Source organism: Hyaena hyaena, unplaced genomic scaffold, assembly GCF_003009895.1.
Source record: "Hyaena hyaena isolate Hyena2069 unplaced genomic scaffold, ASM300989v1 scaffold_362, whole genome shotgun sequence".
In the NCBI taxonomy this organism is placed as follows: Eukaryota; Metazoa; Chordata; class Mammalia; order Carnivora; family Hyaenidae; genus Hyaena; species Hyaena hyaena.
Window position 1 is genome coordinate 1,603,874 of NW_024080998.1, and position 18,517 is coordinate 1,622,390.

Here is an 18,517-nt window from a genome sequence, read left to right on the forward strand (position 1 = left end):
ATAATATGGCTATTTTGTAATCACCACCATGGTGTATAAATTTCTTCCTTCATACACTGAGCATTATCCTCCTTCCAAGGCTCGTGAGCTATGGTATGAACCCAGTACGGTTTAGCAGACTCAGAGAATGGAGGGTGGAGAGAAGGGGCTAGGGAGGTGCCTCGAGTTGAGAAAAAGAGGGTTTGGACCTCCTAACTGTGCCTCTCCTCTGATTCCTGCAAAGATCAAATTGTGCCTGCACCATGTATTTAGCTCACATATTTCAAGAAGAAAAAAATTTAATTTTTTTGTCTCATTTTCCCTAAATCAGCTTTGTATTTTCTGCTTTGAAATAGCAATGATGCTGAAACTTGAATAGAAAGGAAATTATGAATCTGAAATTGTCCTTCTATTATTTTCCCTACACTAAATTCTCAGAAAAACAAACACAGAGGCAGCCTTAGGAATTTTTTTTTTCCTCTAAGCAACTCCTTTAAGAACTAAAACAATTCTGGAAGCAGCGGTGGCATTTCAGAAAGTTTAGATTTCAGCTTGACCCCTACTCTGTGGTTTATAGGGGTAAGAGCCTCAAAGATGAATAGTTGTTGTCAAATCACGGTTTAGAAATAAAACTACTAGAAAAGTTTGTCATGGAAGCAGTTATGCTTTGATTTGAGTTGTGGGTGCTAACCTTTCCTTCTCCTGCTTACTGAATCCAGCTTCAGCTAGAAAGCTAGCCTTGTCTAAGGTGATTAGATGGAAAAAATCTACCGTAAGGTAAATGTAAATAAATTAGATTAAGTGAACACAACTCTAATGGGGTTTTAAAAACACAAATGAAATTTTAGAAAAAGGAAGAAAGAAGAGAGATAAAATATAGGAAAAAGAAAGAGACCAAATGTAGAAGTGCATTTTTAACTTGGGCTGGTTTGCCCAGAAATTTGGGGATTTCTCCAGAGATGCTGAAGAAGGGGGCAGGGTGCTGAGACGGGGGTGTGGGAGCAGTTTCTGGTGGAGGCTGCCCTCCTTATTCAATTTCCTTTTTATTTCTATGCAGCCAGTCTCCAATTTCTGAATGGCTTGTGTTCAAAAGGTTCACTTGTAAATCCATAAAGTACAACTACTGTTGTAATGCCAATAATTAAACCCCAAAGCACAACACAATTCACTCGGTTATTGTATGTGAATGTAAGCAGGTTTAATTAGAGAAGGATGAGCTAGTCTATGAAAATTTCTATGGCTCCTAAATCATTTGGGGGGTGAGGGGTGGGGGATGGGGGTGGTGGTAAATGTGGAGGGTTTGGAGTCAGATGGACCTGGGTTCTTTTGCATCCACATTTCTCTCTCTCCCTCTCTGTCTCTTTCTCTGCTGCTCACTGTTGTGGGCAGGCTAGTTAATCTCACTAAAGGTCATCATCAGGGGTAATAATAGCATGTTCTTAGAGCTTTATTGTGAGAATTCATTGAGTATTGTGCACAGATGTTAGCTTGCTATATATTAATACTACATTGGTATAATATGTTACAGTATTAATAGACACTAATTGTTATGACATATGATAATTAATCCTTATATATAACTTTCTGCATGTTCCCCTTTTCTCCCAGAGAGATTAATACCTTTGAGAGTAGAGATTTTTCTTGTGTATTTTGGTGGAATCTTAAATGCAATGCACTTTGAACACAGACACTAAATGTTTTCATTTGTTGACAATGATTTGCTTTGTTTAAGGGCTTTAGAGACTAAAACTCTCCACTCTGATTTTTCCACATTTTCTTTCCCTTTGTTACAGGCATCTAACGAGTACAATTCTTATGATAACTCATGTGTCTGGGTATTTATTTTGGCTCAAGGGAAAGAAAAGGGGAAGAACAAGAGAGAGAGAAAATTCCCCATGATACTTAGACAAATGTTAAAAGAAAAAAGAAGAGAGAAGGAATCCCAAAAGTGCATATATCTAAGAAAGAGATGACCAGGTAGAATTTACTAAACTTAGAAATAAGAAAGTGATGTTGTGTATATGGTCCCCTAAAAGGAAAAAGAGGTGGGGGGGGAGGGGGTTGCGGGGGAGCAATATGGCCTTAGTAACTCAAATTGACCAGCAGGTGGTGTGTCACCCATTTGGAGCAGCTTGTTTGGGATTTGGCACACTGTGTATAGATAGATGGGCAGCTTTGCCAGGGGACTAGCTGGCAGAAGATGTTCCTGCTCTCTGGCCATGTGTGCATGGGATGGATACCATTTAGGAACTTCTACCTAAGGGAATACCTCATATAGGCATAGAGGCCCATCAGGGAATCACTGAGAGACGGAATCCAAGGTGCTCGAGCGACACCATACTTCTTTCCGCTTCCTGCATCCTTTGAACCTGGTCGTTCCACCACTTCCAGTGATTTGCTATCAAACATTGGGTCCAGGACCAGAAGGATAGAGAATTGAGACTTGGTTGGGAAGAAATGTATAGTTTTATTAATGGATGGTTAAGCTTTGCAGCTCTGGGTCATTTTTTCTTGATCCCATTTCTTGACAATGGCTTTCTCCTGTTTGTGGAGATAATTAAGGCATTTAAGTATGGTTGTACATTTCTTTATATATAAAATCAAGATCTCATTTAAAAATGGGTGACTTAATCAGTTAAACATTAGACTTTGGCTCAGGTCATGATCTTGAGGTCTGTGGGTTCCAGCCCCATGTCAGGCTCTGTGCTGACAGCTCAGAGCATGGAGCCTGCTTCGGATTCTGTGTCTCCCTCTCTCTCAGCCTCTCCCCCACTCATGTTCTGTCTCTTTTGGCCTCAAAATAATGAATCAATATTAAAAAAATTAAAAATGAACAACTGATACACATTTATAGCAGAAACAGTAGGGAAAAAATGATAAGCACAAAGGGAGGAGGAGAACACTGACCCCAGTTCCCAAAGATGATCATCAAAAATTTGATACACAGTTGACTTTTGAACATGGGGTTGAACCCCCTTGCATGTGGGTTTTTATCCATAAATACAGCACTCTAAATGTATTTTCTTTATTATTTTCTTAAGAGCATTTTCTCTAGCTTACTTTAGTGTAAGAATACAGTATAAATACATCTACAATACAAATTATGTGTAAATGGGCTGTTTATGTTATGGGAAAGGCTTCCAGTCAATAGAAGCCTATTAGTCATTAAGGTTTGGGGCAGTCAAAAGTTAAATAAGGATTTTTGTGTGGGGGGTCAGCACTGCTCACTCCTGTGTGGTTCAAATGTCCTGTGTATAATATTTCAGACTTTTACATATGTTCACATTTTTTTAAGAAAAATGAGATCATACTGAATAAGCTGTTTTAAAACTTGTGTTTTCCACTCAGTCTATGCTGAATATGTTTTTGTGTCAATACACAATAACATTACTCTATAATGATTGTGTAGTGCTAAATCTTTCCAATGTACAGTAATTGATTCAACTGCTTTTGGTACATAGACTTTCTAAATTTTCACTAGTATAAATGATGCTGTGAGAAACATTTCTGCACATGTGAAAATTAATATAATTTTCTTGGGATATATTTCTAAGACAGGGGCTGATGAATTAAAGGGTATACATATTTTATTATTTTTATTATTTTTTAATATATTCTTTTTTTAATGTGTTTTTGTTTATTTCTGAGAGAGAGAGTCAGTGTGAGCAGGGGAGGGTCAGAGAGAGGGGGAGACACAGGATCTGAAACAGGCTCCAGGCTCTGAGCTATCAGCATAGACCCCGATGCAGGGCTTGAACCCATGAACTGTGAGATCATGACCTGAGCCGAAGTCGGCCACTCAACCAACTGAGTCACCCAGGCACCCCAGGGTATACATATTTTAAAAAGCTTTTGCTACATATCACAAAATTGTCTTTCATACAGCTTTTACCAATTTATATACTCTTGCCCCCAGAGTATGAAGGTGCCATTTTCCAAAACCTCCTGCCAGCACTGGGAATTATCAACTTTTTTATCTTTGTCATGTTTAGAAATAATAATTAGTATCCTATTATTTTTTAAACTTGTACTCCTTTTTAGGAAGCTGAATTTTATACTGGTCACTTATATTTCTTGTAAACATTCTTTTTAAAAACATTTATTTATTTTGAGAGAGAAGGAAAGCACAAGTGGGTAAGGGCAGTGAGGGTGTGTGTGTGTGTGTGTGAGAGAGAGAGAGAGAGAGAGAGAGAATCTCAAGCAGGCTCTGCACTGTCAGTGTAGAGCCTAACACGAGACTTGAACCCATGAACCAAGAGATCATGACCTGAGCTAATGTTGGATGCTTAACTGACTGAGCCATCAGGTGCCCAAATATATTTCTTTACTTGTGAAGTCTTTATTATAGTCTTTGCCAAGTATAAAGACTATTTATATGTTAGGGCCATTAACCCTTTACCATACAGGTTTCATTCTTTAATCTCATTCTGTCATTTGTGATTTAATTTTATTTATAATAGGGTTATTTTTGACATACATAAATTTTACATTTTATTTATTTAAATATTTAAAACTTTTAAAAATGGGTTTGGCTTTTGTGATTATAATTAAAACAATTTTCATGATGAAAGTATTTAATCAGTGTTAAAATAATTTTAAGATTATAAAAACAGTCACTTGATTTTCTTCAAGTTTGTGTGTGGTCTTATTTTCACATTTAGCTCATTTGCCCACCAGGCATTTACTTTGTATATGGTGTGAGGTAATTATTGCATCTTTAATTTTTCCTGATACTTAACCATTCAACCAGCTATTATATAATCCATTAGTTTCCCACTGGGTTTAAATATCACATTTAACAAATAAACATTTTATTTTTTTAATATTTTTAAAAAATTTTTGAGATAGCATGAGCAGGGGAGGGGCAGAGAGAGAGGGAGACAGAATCTGAAGCAGGCTCCAGGCTCTGAGCTGTCAGCACAGAACTCGATGCGGGGCTCAAACCCACAAACCGCGAGATCATGACCTGAGCTGAAGTTGGATGCTTAACTGACTCAGCCACCCAGGTGCCCCTAATTATTTAAAACATCTTAAAAAGTTGATTCTATCAAGTAAAGGATTGTAACATATGCAAGTTAGATAATTTTGTCTGTTGCTTTCTCATAGTTCTTTAGTTTAGTTTAGTTTAGTTTTGTTTTTGTTTTTGTCTAGTTGCAATGGCTTGAATTTCCAGAATGATGGTAGTGACAGTGAGCACCCTTTCCTTGTTTCTGGTTTTAAGGTTAATACCTCTAGTACTATACCATTAGGTACGATGCCTGTGTTGGTTTGGGATAATCTTGATCATGCCAGGAAAAATTGTCCTAACTCCATTTTATAAATTTTAAAAAACTGATACTGAACTTTATCAAATAACTTTTCTTTAAAAAGACATTTTTTTAAACATTTATTTATTACTGAGAGACAGAAAGAGACAGAGCATGAGCATGGGAAGGGCAGAGGGAGGGGGAGACACAGTCTGAAGCAGGCACCGGGCTCTGAGCTGTCAGCACAGAGCCCGACGCAGGGCTCGAACTCACGAACTGTGAGATCATGACCTGAGCTGAAGTTGGATGCCTAACCAACTGAGACACTCAGGCACCCCTCACACAACTTTTCAAGAGTACCTACTGTGCTGATTCAAAGATTTTTTTCCCATCATGTCATCATGCTAATGCAGTCTTAACTATTGAGATTTTTTACAACTCTAGGGTAAACTATGTTTACACATGCAGTTAGTCGGTGGTTTCCATTATTAATCAGTTTGTCTGTTTTTATATCAGGGGTATTATTTAAGCATTCTGTTACTTTTGTCTATTTGGACATTTTATACAGCCAGGAAATTATCTGTGGCTTGAAACTCAGGGAGACCTTGACTGTGTAAGTAATTTGGACTAAAAACTTTCCTTGGAAACAATTTCTCAATACCTTTTACATTGTTCCATGATTATTGATCTGTTGTTTTCCAACTTTTTGAGTCAGTTTGCCTCTAATTAACTCTTTTGGCTCTACTTAAAATATTTGGTATGTGGCATTCTCATTACTGAAAACTTCTAAGCATTTTGTAATTGCCTTTTTGATTTCTTCCCAATCAATGATCTTTCTGTTTTTTTTTTTTTTAATGTTTATTTATCTTTGAGAGGGAGAGAGAGCACAAGCAGGGGAAGTACAGATAGAGAGACACACACACAAAGAATTTGAAGTAGGCTCCAGGCTCTGAGCTGTCAGCACAGAGCCCGATTAGGGGTTCAAACCCACCAACCACAAGATCATGATCTGAGCTGAAGTCGTATACTTAACCAACTGAGCCACCCAGGCACCCCTCCAATCAATGATTTTTTTTTAAAAGAAGAGTTATATAATTTTTCTAAATGCTTTGCTCTTTTTTGACTTATACTTTTGCAATTATATTATAGTTTTATTCCAGTCTGGTCATAGAATAATGTGAAAATTGTTTCTTTTGGGGGCAAATTACTTAGGATTTTTTGGTGGCCTAAAATAAAATTAGTTTTTGTAAACTTTTCTTATATCTTTTCCAAGAGGAATAAACAGAAGATCTTTCTCTTTAATCATTCTTGTATTCATTCAGCATGGTCTCAGCTTTTTGTCTCCTACAAGAGTCAGGCATCCTATTAGGCACTGCACGATATAAAATGAATAAGTCACAAGCTTTCTAGCTTTCTTTAAGGTTGTCAAAGTTTGGATGGGATATAGATACATTAAGACCGAATTTAACACGAAGAAATGCAATGGTAACAGAATTTACAAAAGAGGGACTTCAACCCTATCATGGGTTCTGGGAATACAAAGATGCCTACGATTCTACTGTGGATTTTGAGAGGCTTTCAGTACAAAACTGTAAAAGAATAAATTCATTAGGTGAGGTCAGAGACAGACTTTTGGAGGCAAGACAACTAATTAGGAAACCACTGTGGTCCTTCAGTAATAAATTAAGACATATAAAAGCTGTTAAGAAACAGGAAGAACAGAGGGGATTTTCACATGTGAGGGCAGCAAGTAGAGGATTCCACATAGGAGGTTGCAGGAGGTAGAAATGAAAGTTTGCAGAAGGCACAAGAGGACACGTTAAGGAATTCTTGGTCACTTAGGTCAAGTGCAGCTGAGAGGTCAAGTAAGATAAAAGCAAAAATGTGTCCAGTAGCATCAGTCTTTGGTGACTTGGGGAACGCAGTTTCAGTAAAGTTGGGGAAGGAAGCCAGACTGTAGGCAGATCTCAACTTAAATGGGTTGTGAAGATGATGGGAGCATGAAGTGTTTCTCCAGAAGCTTAGCTGTGAAAGGCATGAGTGGGTTAGGGCAGCAATGAAGGGAACAAAGGATCAAAAAAGATGGTTTTTAAGACACAAAAGTAACATGTGCATATTTAGCTAATGAGGAAGGCAAGTGGACTGGGAGAGAAGGCATGATTGTTGGCAAAATGCTACTGAGCTGGTAGGAGTCCCAGGGTGAGACACATAGCCTGAGGGTGGAGGGCCTTTGATGGGAGGAGGGCACTTTTTTGAGTTGAAGATGATTGGTACCTATAGGCATTTGGGACTATTTCTTTGCAAGCCTGAGTATCTTTGTGGACCTCAGTTATACTCCTGGATGCTGGCAGAAGGGTCCAGGGTCTTGCTCTGCATTGACAGTTCACTTCATATGTATGATTTGGGATCCATCCCTTCTTCTCATAGAAATGAGAGAATTTCTATGCTTGCCTTTCTTGAGGCTTTTTTTTTTTCTCTCTCTCTCCTTTTTTTAATGTTTTATTTATTTTTGAGAGAGAGAGAACGTGAGTGAGGGAGGGACGGGGGAGGGACAGAGGATCTGAATCGGGCTCTGTCCTGACAGCAGCCAGCCCGATGCAGGGCCTGAACTCATGAACTGTGAGATCATGACCTGAGCTGAGTTGTGTGCTTAACTGATTGAGCCACCTAGGCGCCCTGAGACTGTTTTTTGAAGGGTTTTCCAGAAGTCTCTGTCTCATTAACTGTGTCGTATACAACAGTGCATCAGAATAATTAACACCATCAGTTACAAATAAAGTGATTGATGGATGCCATAAGATCACAAAAGTTTTCAATACATAAATCAAAATAACATTTCACATCTTTAATAAGCCAACTTTTCTGTGTCTGATTAATGATTGTCACATGAGGAGAAAGGTTTATGAAGGTGACACATTTTAGCACACTGTATTTTGATATCTGTAGTTTATTACCACGAACCCTTAAAAAGGGATTATGTTTTGAAGCTTATAAAAAATTTTTCTATTTACACTTTGGGCATTCACATGTTGGTAGCAAATTAGTCCCCTGAAAAAATGACAAGACAGAGGGGTTTTGGTCTTTGTTATTCTGGAAAAACACTATCCTCTGTACAGAGGGAAACTTCTGGTTTGATTAATTCTGTAAATAATTATGAGACAAAACCCACATATGAAAGATTTCCCATCAAGCTCCTCTATTGAGTAAGATCTCACTTATTAAAAATCAAGGTTGACAGTTTTAACAGGCTCATTATGGTTCAAAAATCCCCTGGGGCATTTTAACCTTTTAAAATCTTTTTTGGATGTTCATTCTGCTCAGTGAGCTGACTCCCTGTCATACTCCTTTCTACCCTGCTTGGGCTCTGATCTTAGAAAGTGTTATTCTTACTATACCAAGAAGTCAGGTGCTACCCAAAGTCAGATAGTCCACAGGCTTGCCTTGAAGAGCAGGATGAAGAGGACGGGGTGGGAAAACCTGCTAAGGTGAGAAGTATGAATTCAACTAGACACCCAGATTTGTCAGCAGCGCAGGAAACAGCAGGTTGGTTCAACTTCCTTGCACCAAAGGGGGCAGCAGCACATCTATAAACCGGCTTGTAAATTTGGGGATCATTTCTGATTCCCTGGCTGATCACCTCAACAGTTCTGCTGTGCCCCCAAACGTTGATACAATCCAACCGATAACAAGAGTGTGCAGAGTTTTGGTTTTAAGCCACCTGAAGTCATTTCCAATGGCCGTCTACACGAAGCCGCATTTGATAGCTTTCATTAACCCTCACACATCTGCCCCTCACTGTCCCTTGGTGCAGTAGCCCTGGCCTTTGAAATTAAATATTCTTAGATCGTTAGTCTGCCTTCCTCAGAACAGGCTGCCTTGTTACAGCTCTTCCACCAAACTGAGCCCAGGATGCTGAGAAAATGAAACCAAGATGGAGCAGTACTTTGATGTGCTCCGGCGGCACCTGGGACGCTGCACCGTTTCCACCTGCTGTGCCAGTCTGTGGTTCCTTCCTTGCTGTTCTAGAGCCCCAGTGAAAAGTCTGAGAGAGACAACAGAGCACAGGGACTGCCAGCCTCTCCACCCCACCCCTTACCCCACCCCCTTCAACTTTCCACTTGCAGTGACCTACCCTCCAGGGTGACTTATCAGATGTTTGGGGTTTGCCACTAAAAGAAAACAAACTGTGGAATGTACTGCCCTGCGTGCTAATCAAACGGCTGAGCCAGCTCAGGGGTTACGAGGTTTGCGAATTAGGAGAATAATGATCTTCAGTTTCTGACCTCCTGGCACAGGCGGCAGTATTTATCAGGAGGCGCATGTGACTGGTTAAGACACAGAGCCCCACCTTGGAGGAAACAGCTGCTTGAGGCATGCTCCGGCACTTGGCAGCTGGACAGGCAGGGGTGCTGATGTGAGGAATATGCGACAGAACTGCCCCAGTAAGTAACTGGTGAACTTTTGAGTGTGTGTGTGTGTGTGTGTGTGTGTGTGTGTGTGTGTTTTGCAAGGCCCTGACAATTTTTAATTTTGATTTTGTTTCCATCTGGCACTAAAGAAGGTATATTATTTGTGTTATCTGTTGGTAATAGCCATTTGTATTTTTACTGATTTTTTTTTTTTCTAGAACCTGTCATTGCAGCAACGTTTTCTAACTTAAAGTGTCAATGAGGCATATTGCTTGATTCCTATCTGGGAAAACAGCAAGTTTATTTCCTGGTGTCTGGGATTTTTATGACCCGTGGTGTTTAGGTTCAAAGACAAGATTCAGGTTATGAAGTAGAGAGTGTATTAATATGAATTGATGACTAGATTTGATCTCAATTGACTTTTACCGTTGAAACTTGCAAAATAGTGTTTTGAGAAATTTGTCCGTCTGACTTGACCATTCCTACTCAAGTTCGAAAACTCTTTCATTTAACAATGCATAACAATCTGCAATATAGAACACTAACAAAATAGTATTGAGATTTAGATTAGAAAGCATTTTTGGATTTCATGCAAGCTTCCTAACTCATCAAAAATGTATTTTCTAGTTCTTTAACAAGGTTTTTCAATTTCATTACTTTCAAGCTGAATTTTTTAGTCACCCCTGGTCTTCCTTACTTTCGATAAAGGAAAGTTAGTGTTTCGATGATGCTCAGTGTCCTTCTTCCTTGCCTGGATTATTAAAACATGTTGCCTGAAGTTGATTATCGACTCTGGGGGAGGGGGACTCGCTTTCAAATAGCTGAGACCTCTTCTTTCTCGGGTTCATTCGTGGTGGTGCCCAGGCTTGCTCTTAGGAGAGCACAGAGCAGGCATTATACACTGGAGTGGACCTGTTGTTGGGAGACTTCTGTCCTTTTGGACTAGTCACCATCCAGAATGTTTCAGAAAGGAAAAGAGGAAAGGGAGAGGACAGCACCCGGGATCGATGAGGTAAACCTCTGGAAGTGACAGGCCTCTGAATCAGAGCCCTGGGGGAGATAACCAAATCAGTTCCTTTTTCTGGATTGCCTGGACATTAAGGAAGGTGGGGGGAGGGGCAAGCAGTTTGTTTTGATCTGAATTCTTACCAAACAGTTATTTTGCTTGTGACGAGTGCAGGGCACCCCGAAGTGTGTTTGTTTCTCCAGGTGACTGATGGATTGTCAGGTATGCTCAGGTTGTCTAGATTTCTGGCAATTTCTTCCCCCTGCCTGGATGGAGCATGGCTCTCCCTGCACCACTCCCCACCTTGTATGTGGAAGATGGCCTGGAAATGACCTGGGGCACACTGGTCCTGCTGCAGTTTTCCTCAACGTACTTGGTCTGGAGTAGCACATTGGCCAAAGATCTGGGGTGGAAGCCCTTTCAGATGCCCCTCCAAGAAAGTGGCTACTCTGGCCCTGGGAAGTTTCTCCCCTTCTTTCCCATAAAATGAAGATGATTCTACAAGACCCAGAGTGTTCAATGAGAAAAAAAATATATTTCTAACTCCTCCATTTCTTTGTATGACATTTGTGTGAGGTCCTTGATTTAGCCTGTGGCCACGTGGCCCAGTGACTTCCCTATTTGACTGCAGGGCCCCAGCTGCCCAGTGGGCCACTTTTAGGGAGTTTGTTGCTGCTATAGTTTCACTTTAACCACAAGCCTAGTGCAAAAAAAAAAAAAAAAAACTATCAGGTGAAATTGATGTCTCCAGAATAACAGAGACACCGTCAGTAAAACGGGGAGGGTCTCACTGGCTATCTCTAGAGTAGCCTTTGGAATTGACAAGTGCTCATATTTTGAAGGCCCACAGATTATTTTGAAAAATCCAATGGTATCTTGACTTTCAAAATATCAACAGAATAATAAATAATGATTGTACATGTAGATAGTATGTCCATAGGGTCAAAGACTTTCAGATCTGGATAGGAATTACAGAATGTGCAATTGAGCACATTCCTTTCAGAATTGAGAAAACTATAACAAATGTGTCTGGGTCAAAGTGTTAGTCGCAGAGCCAGGAAAGAGGGCCAGAAGCTTCTGCTAGGATTATTATTATTATTATTATTATTATTACATTAACACTAAGAATTGTAACTTGAATTTATTGTGCCCTTTGCCAAATGATGTGCTAAGCAAATGCATTTCTTTCCATATAATCTTCAGTAAGTCTGTATGCTATGTATTCTGATTCTAGTTTTATAGGTGGAAAAACTGAAGCTCGGGGTCCCCCTTAGCTGGGCAATCCATAGCACAGACCCAACTGGCTCCTGGATCTAACTCCAGAAACTGCACACATTAAAAACTTAACGTGGAACACATACACTAATCTCACACATTTAAACTTAAAAGCGTAATGCTTAATGACATGCTTAACGGAATGCAAATGAGAATATTTCAGTGCAACACAATTAGACACCCAACATGTGTTAAGGCTCTTTCAAATGGTCCCTGGCAGGAAGGGCGAGGTTTCCCCTTGTGACAGTCCAAGCCCAGGCTGTGCAGGGTCACTGACCTGCAGCCTGTTTTTCTCGTTGAGAGTATTCAGTGATGGCTCTTGCATTGGTCAGAATGGCAAGTTTGAGCTCTATCATTACCCTGGAACGCACCACTCTCATTGCCCTTTCTGGCCTTTTCTCTCAGATTTTCCTGTCACTCCTTTCCTTTGGAGGAAAGCTACTCCACCCATGCCCCACCCCAAATATCTGGCTTAGTGGTAATGAAACTATGAGCAGACCTGTTCATTGTTGTTCAAACTGGATCTTTGCTTGTCCAAGTAGGGGGTGGTTGTTCATGAATAGAAGCAATGTAGTCCTTTTGTTTGCTCCATTTGTTCTGAGCTGTGAGGAAAGATGGTAGGCTGGGGGATGGAGGTGAGGGAGGAGGGGTGCTTTTTCTCTGCCAGCTGGGATGCTGCCTGCTCCCACCTTTGCTCAGGTGTACACTTCCCTGCACTGCCGTATATCCCAAGACTGGTCATCATGCTTGTGGGCCATAAGCATGCAGCTTCTCTGGGTCATCAGCCAGAGACCAAGTCTTTAAAGAAACCTTAAAGAAATCTCAAAATTTCATTTGGCTCTCCATATTGTTTCGTGTGGCTCAATGTCAAAATTAGGGCTGGCAATGAGAAAGAGCACTGCTAATACATAATGTAGCGGAAGGGCTCTTTGCTTAATCAGGAGAACTAAGTATGGAGACCAGTCATGGGTGTCTTTGAGAAAGTGATCAATGTTTTTTCAAGGCTGTTATATGACAAGATTACACATTCTGAAGATCAAGCCACTTAGCGCAAGAAAGGGAAATTTTTTAATCGACTTCTCACCTACTGATGCTGCTGAAACTAAGCCCAACTCCAGAGAAGGTGGCAATATAGTCTGAGAAACCAGAGTCACTGGAAATTACCTCCAGTTCTTGCTGGGAATGGCTTATTTCCATGGCAGTTGGCAGAGTCCAGTGGGTTATTTATACAAGAGACACATGAGACAGACTCAGAATCACTGCAGTGTCGGTAAGTTATACTCCAGAGCTGGCTTAAAGCAAAATAAAGTGTTTGATTATCTTCTTTGGGACCTTTTAGGATGAGAAAACAAAAGTTGTGATGCCATGTTGCCTGGCCTTGTTTCTTTGGTTTTTTCCAGACTGTGTGTTCCAAAGAACCTGTTCCCGAAGAGTTAACTCCCTTGGGTCCCATTTTCCCTTTGCATTGATTGCTCATTTACAATCCCTAAGTTGTTCAGCCATTTGCATGTCACATTCCCTTTTTTTAATGGGTTTGAAAATCTGGGTTTTGTGGGGTGTTTTTGCAGTTTCAGATGATCACAGCAGTCTCTCTGGAGTCCATGTAGGTTCACTGTGTTGGATCTTGAGCCCATTTGTAGTATTGAGGAGACCAACTCCTGCTTTTATGTAGGAATTTTCTGGTATAAAGCACACTCATGCACTTGGCCACAATTCTGTTGAATGAAGGAGGACATCATCACCACTGTTTACGGTGAGGAAACTGAGAATGAGGGAAAGTGAGTGACTTGTCTGTGGTCATGGAACCAGTAACTGGGAAAGCTCAACTCAGTCCTCCGTCTTCTGACTCTGAATAATATCTGTAGAACTGTCCTCTGTAATCAAAAGTGCTGTAATTTGTATTATCTTCTGATGGGCAAAAGGTACATGGGGGACTGATTTGTGATGTACCATCCCATGCATTTCAGTGATGGTATTTCCAAAGCCTATGGATATTTGGCTTCAGAAACAAGGTCAGCCTCGGTTATAGACATGGTAGTATTTGCTTGGGGTAGAATTTCTAAACAAACTTGGTCATTTTCCTCCCTGCAGATCCAGTGTAAGCCACAGTCATACTCACTATGGCATGATGTACTATTCAACTTTTATAAGGCATCTGGGTTTTTTGTTTGTTTTAGATATTAAAAATGCAGTCTATTGTCTAGCACGCTCTCCCATGATCCCACAAAAACCATTATTGGAACCAAATAATGGAACAAAAGCATTTCAATAAGGTTACAGTGCCCTTATTCCCATGGGAAATAGTATACTCCGACTACCAGGGACAGTGTCCCCTGTGACCGTTTCCGTCTGCAAAGTTATCTACCCACAACTGAGAGAGTTCTAGCATGCCAGAATAATCGAGAATCTTCAATAGTAGTCAGTTCTGGTATGGTAACTCAGTTCATTGTATAATGGTGCTATCTGTATGTTGGCAAGGTCATAAAAGTGACAGCACCCGGTCCCTGATGATTTTATGATGCAGCTGCACATTTTAATGGCTATGACTTTGGGGAGGGGGTGGGGGGAAGCAGGGCACAGCTCTTTGACTTTGACAATAACAGCTATTAGTGTTTCTTTCTAAAGTAGCCATGTTTTTCTAGTATGAATGTGAAAGGTAGCCTTCTTTGAATTTAAAAAATTCTGAACAACAGTTAATTCATGAGTTGACTCAAAGAGCATTTTTCCTTAGCAACTACTGTAGTAATCAGAACTTTCTGCACCTTTCAAGAGGACAAAAGGGAGAGAAAAATTTTTAAAAAGAAAGCAAGAAGGAAACTAAGATGGTAGATTAAAGGTTTAGCCTCCTGGATTTCAGTCTGTAGAATAGGAAGTAGTCCCTATTTTAAGTGGAGAAGTCAACTCAGTATATGAATGATTTGCCTGCCTGCATATACCCTAACATCTTGTAAGTTTCTACGTGATCAAATCAGTCATTTTATTTTTCAAAGGCTCGCCTGTTTCAAGTGCTGCCCTATCTTTACACATAACTGTGTGCTACTTTAGGAGGATCTGTCCCCATCCCACCAAATATTCCAACAGCCTTGCCTAGATCATTATGCCATTGATTTCCTTTTGTATTTTAAGTGTTGTAAGTGAATGTGTTCCAGGTACAATCTCTGACAGAAAACTAGTGATGGGGAAAATAAAGTGGAAAAAAGTTTGTCATTAATTCCAGAACTTCATTTTAGTTACTTTGCAGCTGGTTCATTGTTTCAAAAATCACAGACCAGGAGGGTACCTGGAGCACTCAGTTGGTTAAGCATCCAGCTCATGGTTTCAGCTCAGGTCATGATCTCATGGTTGGTTTGTGAGTGTGAGCCCGATTTTGGGCTCTGTGCTGACAGTGTGGAGCCTGCTTAGGATTCTCTGTCTCCCTCTCTCTCTGCCCTTCTCCCACTCATTCCCTCCCTCTCTCTCTCTCTCTCCTCTCTCTCTCCCTCTCTCTCTCTGTCCCTCTCTCTCCTCTCTCTCTCTCTCAAAAATAAATAAACAAACATTTTTAAAGAGTGTCTTAAAAAATCACAGACAAATAACTACATTTGAATGTGTGTACGTGATTTTAATTGCTTCTCTTTTTCCATTCCGAAATATTTGTACTGTGGTTGAGACCTTATCAATTGATGAACTAGGAAGGCAAGAGGCTGGAGAAGAACTTAGGCAAAGAGGCCATAAATCTGCCATGGAATCAGACTCCTAATTAAGAAAGAAAGAAAGAGAAAGAGAGGCAGAGAGAAAGAGAGAAAGAGAGAGAGGAAGGAAGGAAGGAAGGAAAGAAGGGAGGGAGAAAAGTGGAAAAAGAAGTCTGTTCAGTCATGCCTCGGTTTTGTTTTGAGAAAATAATGATTTTTCATTTCATTTGACAATTCAAAATGAGCAGAACCAACTCTCCTTGGCGACTTTTATATAATTTCACTTTAGGAAGGCACCACCTCAGGGTTCCTATTCAGGAATTGACACAGTGGTTTGATAGGACTCTTTGGACCTAGAATTGAGGAGCTCAGAAGGACAAATGGCCTCATGTAGCCATACTCCATCAACTCGCCTATGACTATCAAGGAGGAATGTTCTCAAATCTCAAGTTAATATAGAATTCTGGAGCTGAAAAACTGCTCAAGAATTAAAAACTCTTTTAAAATAGAAGAACTGAGTATAATTTCCATACTTGGCTCTGGAAAAATCATACCCTGGCTTCAATTTGACTGAACTTTGGATTCTGCTTTACTTTCAGTTCTGCTTTTTAAAAGAAGAAATTATTTCGTGAATGCATGGAATGCCTGCCATTCAAAATCATATGAGGTGACAGGATGTTTTGCAGATCACTGTTTATGGCAAGGGCGGTGCTCAACTGAATGGTGGTGCTCTAGATTTCTCTGTTGTCTCTTCCCCATCTCACTCAGATTCTAATATGAATCTGTCTCTCTTTTCTTTCTGTAGTTGGCATTTATTTTTTTTTTAAGTTTATTTATTTATTTTGAGAGAGAGAGGGAGAATGTGAGTGGGGAAGGGGCAGAGAAAGAGAGGAGGAGAGAGAATCCCAAGCAGGCTCCATGCTGTCATCTCAGAGCCCAACATGGGACTTGAACCCAGGAACCGTGAGATCATGACCTGAGCCGAAATCAGGAGTTAGATGCTCAACTGACTGAGCCACCCAGGTGCCCTTGTAGTTGGCATTTCAACAGAATCTGCTGCTGGGAGAGCAAAGAAACTGATGTTTGTTTTCACCACTCCCAGATGTAGACATGATCATTGAGATTCTTACAGAAGAGAAAACTGAATTTCAGAGAGGTTGACTATCTTGCACAAGGTCGCAAGCCAGTGAGCAGTGAAGCCAGGGGTCTGGTCCTCGTCCGCCTATAAACAAAGAGTGTGCCTTTTTTTATTCAACTGCACTTGTCTCTCACTATGTTTATGTTAAAAACTGGTGCTCACTATGGAAAGGGCAGCCATTCTGTGGAGCCTGAATTTTGCTGGTCTTGTCATGCAGCCAACATTATGTCATGCCTGCTACGTAGCCATTTCCATTAGAGGGATGCTATAGGACCGAGAAACATCCTAGGACTCTGTGGCTTCACAATTGCATCCTGCAGTCTCCTTGTAGCCTGTCCCCAGAAAACGCTCACCCTGCTTGCATTGTTGAGGTGTTCTGTCAACTGTGGCCTTCTGCACCTTGGGCGGCTTCTCTTGCAGAGCCCAGCCTCTGGCTCCGCTCAAAAATCATTACATGATCTCAGATGATGACGGGTATAAAAAGATCATGACTGGAGGACCTGGCTGATTAACAAGCAGTGACAGTTTGCTTTAAATTATATTTGGTTTTTATAAGAAGTGACATAATGTTGGCATCAAAAGAAACAATCATACTCGCTTAATAAATTGTTTCTTGGGGCCATGATTACAAGCAGATAAAAGGGCAAAGCAGACCTTGAAGTGGGACCAGTAGAACACATCTCATGCTATTTTAATTCTCTGTGTTTTAGAAGAAATACTTCCTTCACCCTCTCTTGGAAGCTGCAGGAACCGTGGTCGACTTAAGCCAGAGATGGTGGTTTTATTGTATAAGAATTGAGGTTTTATTTTTTCAGCTAATCACGATGACTGAGAATGTATCATGCATAGGATTGTGAAACTCTTTGGAATTTTCTCTCACATCAAGCTTGTGGAAGAGAGGCTAATACACCTGAAAAATTGTTTTGAGTTTTAATCCTCGGATATGGGAGTTTTATTCAACTAAAAGTTATTAAAACTTTAGTAAATACAGTCTAGTTTAGGAGACTTCTTATGGGGAAGCCTGAGATTACATTTAGGTAATAAAAGTTAAAGAAAAAAAACCCCAAATTTATTTTCCTACAGCTAAGAGAGAGAGACAGAGCATGAACGGGGAAAGGGCAGAGAGAGGGGTAGACACAGAATCTGAAGCAGGATCCAGGCTCTGAGCTGTCAGCACAGAGCCTGACATGGGGCTTGAACTCGTGAACCAGGAGATCATGACCTGAGCTGAAGTCAGATGCTTAACCAACTGAGCCACCCAGGCACCCCAGAAAAACCTATATCTTAAAAGTTTCCTTTCCACGAAGAACATGTAGCTTGGTAGAGCTGAATCAGAGGGTACATGTTGGAGGAGGAACTGGAGAAAAGCTTGAAGATAAGGTGATTCTGATGGCTAAGGTAGTGTTTGCCCTTTTGAAGCATTTAGATATTTTTGTGGACCATTTCAAACTTTTAAAAAATCTTTTTATTATAGAAAATTTCCAACATCTGCAAAAGTAGACAGAATATAATGAACCCTCATGTGTTCATTACCTGACTTGAACAATTTTCAGTGGCCAATCTTGTTTCATTTCTATCCCCATGCATGTTGTCTTGTTCCCATATTAGTTTTGACACAAATCTCAGACATCTAATCATTCCACCCATAAATATTTTAGTATGTATTTAGTATGTATTTCTTTTTTTTTTTTTTTACAAATAGTTTATTGTCAAATTAGTTTCCACATAACACCCAGTGCTCATCCCCACAAGTGTCCTCCTCCATGCCCATCCCCCCTCCCCCCCACATCCAT

The 18,517-nt window shown here is 40.3% G+C and overlaps 1 protein-coding gene across 5 annotated transcripts in view; it reads left to right on the forward strand.

Moving 5' to 3' along the window:
• RASGRP3 (RAS guanyl releasing protein 3) overlaps positions 1–18,517 on the forward strand; it is a 103,001-nt gene that overhangs the window by 20,086 nt on the left and 64,398 nt on the right. For 2 of the 5 annotated variants that reach the window (XM_039250317.1, XM_039250318.1), the window contains exon 1: positions 9,508–9,667. The exons of 1 other annotated variant lie outside the window; for it this stretch is intronic. The gene's annotated coding sequence lies outside the window, so the exon portion shown is untranslated. Of the gene's footprint in view, positions 1–9,507; positions 9,668–18,517 lie in introns of those variants that run through there. 2 more of the 5 variants (XM_039250314.1, XM_039250316.1) reach the window with 1 other exon arrangement.